This window comes from Fulmarus glacialis, unplaced genomic scaffold, assembly GCF_000690835.1.
Source record: "Fulmarus glacialis isolate BGI_N327 unplaced genomic scaffold, ASM69083v1 scaffold4648, whole genome shotgun sequence".
In the NCBI taxonomy this organism is placed as follows: domain Eukaryota; kingdom Metazoa; phylum Chordata; class Aves; order Procellariiformes; family Procellariidae; genus Fulmarus; species Fulmarus glacialis.
Window position 1 is genome coordinate 18,268 of NW_009228813.1, and position 3,085 is coordinate 21,352.

Here is a 3,085-nt window from a genome sequence, read left to right on the forward strand (position 1 = left end):
GGGACGCAGCCTAGAGTTGGGACAAGCCTTGGGGCAAGCCGGGGCCATAGTGCTACAGCCTCATCCCAAGGTGGTGGGACAGTAGGAAGGAGGCACCCATGGTGCTCCAGGGTGGTGGTTGGAGACCCCCGTGGGGCCCCATGTGGTTGCGGGAGAGGTGGGTGTTGAACTACTGTAGCACAGGAATAGCTCGTCGTTCTTGGAATCAAAAAATAATCTGCCAGTGTGTTATCTAGATTAATGAAGTTGAAATGTGCTGTATAAATACGTCAGAAGCATGATTGTGCCGTTATCCCTTGGGCTACTCTGGCTTACAAGGAGAAAAGGTTGATTTGTATTTGTAGATGATTTTGCTCGCTCTGCCAATGTTCATTTTTGTTTTATTACGAAACCCAGGGAGCGTGTATTTCTTTTGCTCAAAGATGTAGCAGATTAGCAAAGATTTTTCTAGATTATCATATCTTAAATAGCTCTGTTTTAAGATAAATTTTTCATCTATCATTACTTGTGAGGGTTTTTGATACTATTTTAAACACTGATGATAAATTAGGGAGGTTGTTAGCTCTATTATTCAAGGAACTGTGCAATATTTGGACATTGAATGTGGTTTCCATAAACCAGAAGACGCTTGCATGCGGCTGACCGGGCTGAGTGCCCTCTGGCTGGTGTGGGAGAGGTGGGGATGAAGCGGCTACGAGGGTAGGATTTGCAAAACGATGAGAGTTTGAGCTCGCTTTGACTTGAGCCCACCCTGGGCATTCAGGAAAACCCCATGCGGAAACCCTCGATGGGGTGATCGTCACTCGTGCTGGCAGGTGCGGTGTCTCAGGGTGAATAGGTAATTTTGGTATCAAAGTTTGTGATGGTGTTTAGCAGACATTGCTTGGTTAACTGTCTTAAAATACAAGATGTGAAATGTGTGGCCGCGGATTATCACTAATCAGAGGAGAACGTTTTTAGGGTCAGGGATGAGAAAAAATGTTAGGTATGTTCTCACCCGTTCCTAGTGCATGTTGCTCATCTAGGGCCCAAGAATAGCCCAGCTGGAAAACTCTGGAGGGGTTTGTTTCAGCCTCCGAAAGCCTTGAGAGGACCAGGGAGGCGAGGTGGGGTGGCCGGAGGCACCGCAGCTTCTGCCCCGGTCCTTACTCAGAGCTTCCTTCCGCTGTAGCAAAAGAAATCACATCTCCAATGTTGTTTGAGATCTTTTTGGAAGAGTTTTGGGTTGTTCCGGCCACGTTCAGCTCCAGAGGCTGTCAAGGTGGTGATGTATCGGGAGGAGGTGTGTGGGGCTGAGGTCCCCGGTGCTGTCCGCAGGTGGGTGCATGCAGCCCCCAGACCTGCAGCCTGTGTTTTGCAGCAAGGCAGGAGTTCTAGCGACCAGGAAAAGCCTGATAAAGGAGGAAAATAGAGAACGTGGAAGTTAATCATTAAACATTTCTGTTGTCTTTATTCAGCCAGGAAAACTGAAGCTAGGCAAGGTTTACGGGGAGAGATAATATCTTTTATTAGACCAACTTGTATAGTTAGAAAAACACACGTGCTTTTGGGACCACATGCTTTTTTCAGATCTCCACAATTGCACATTACATTAAAAATAAAATTCATTTAATTTTCAAAAGATTTAACGGATATTTGAAAGAACTGAATTTAAAAGCAACTCACAAAAAATATCTCATTTGGTTTAATTTGATTTGGACATTTTAAGAAAGATTTAATACCCCTGAATTACAGTTTTTTCTGGCTTGAAGTTTACTTGCAGAAACCTGACATCTGTATACATGGAGTCAAAATTTCTACAAGCAGTCTCAAAAGCGTGTTCTTCTGTGCGCCTGAGAAGTCTTCGTAAGTGTATGGACATGCTCTTATTTCTTTCTGAGATACTTAAAATGCCCTTTTGCAACTTCAGGATGCTCTCAGCATACAACAGTTATTAGTAAGTGGCTAGTAAGGCTCTACAAAGGTGCAAAGTCAGAAGGTTTAAAAAGGGTGAGTTTAAAATACAGAGTTCTCTGCCCTGACCACCACTTTTTCCCGTCAATCTAAAAAAAAAATTATTAAATTATAATATTCTAAGATTTGGGAGTTTGTTAGTAATCAGTGTATTGTTATTAATCAGTGTACTTTCTATGTTACAGGAGATAAGATGCTATTATTAATAACATTTCCAGTGAGAGGTTTTGTATGTTCACCCTGACCTCATGAAATCTTCAGCTTACAATCCAGTTTTGTGTTGAGTTTTTCCTTTTTTCTTTTTGGAGTGCTTTTTTTTTTGGTAGCCTTCTACATCGTCCAATACATCAATTTAAAATTCCCTCACTCCAGCTTAGTCTCGGCTGTATTAATGCATGGCTCGAGGGTACAAATAGCTAAAAAGGACTGTATTGTGTGGCATCTCTAAAGTCCTTTTTCAGAGAAGTTGGATAAAGAGATTGAGGTTTCTTGCCGGGGGTTATGGGTTGGGTTTTTTCCCAGCTGAGTGAGCAGCCTTGCAGGTGACTCAGAAGAAGACGTCAGGGTGGGAGATGCTGCTGGGCCCTGCACCACCCCGTTCCTGTTGACCTCTCTGGCAGAGCATGCTCCTCTGGGAAGGTGGCTGCAAGCACAGTGTGGGGTCCTTCTTCATTTTACTGATGTATCTGGGGAGACAGCTTTACAATGATATTTAAAATAATGAAAAGTATTAGTTAAGGAACATGGGTCAAGGCAGGAGTGAGTTTCTTTGCCATACTTTTTCTGGGACGTTACATATAGAGCTCTGTCGTCTTAATGCAGTCATGACCAGTAAATCCTGCCCAAGATGGAACCAGTCTTTTCCAATATGTACTAAAAAAACCCAGAAAATATTGGGGTTCTGTAAAATTCAGAAAGTGTAATCCAAGGGGAAGGTCAGAGCGAGCGGGTTGTTCCCACAGCTCTGCCGTTGCCTGCAGGGCCGTGCCCACACAGAGCTGCTGGGCTGCAGGCAGAGCTGCAGGCAGAGCTGCTGGGCTGGGGTGTCCAGGGGATGATGCTCCCGGATGAGCTGCTTCGCTTACCCTGCGTAGCTGGGAAGACCCACAAGGCGAACAGCCTCCCTCCGTAA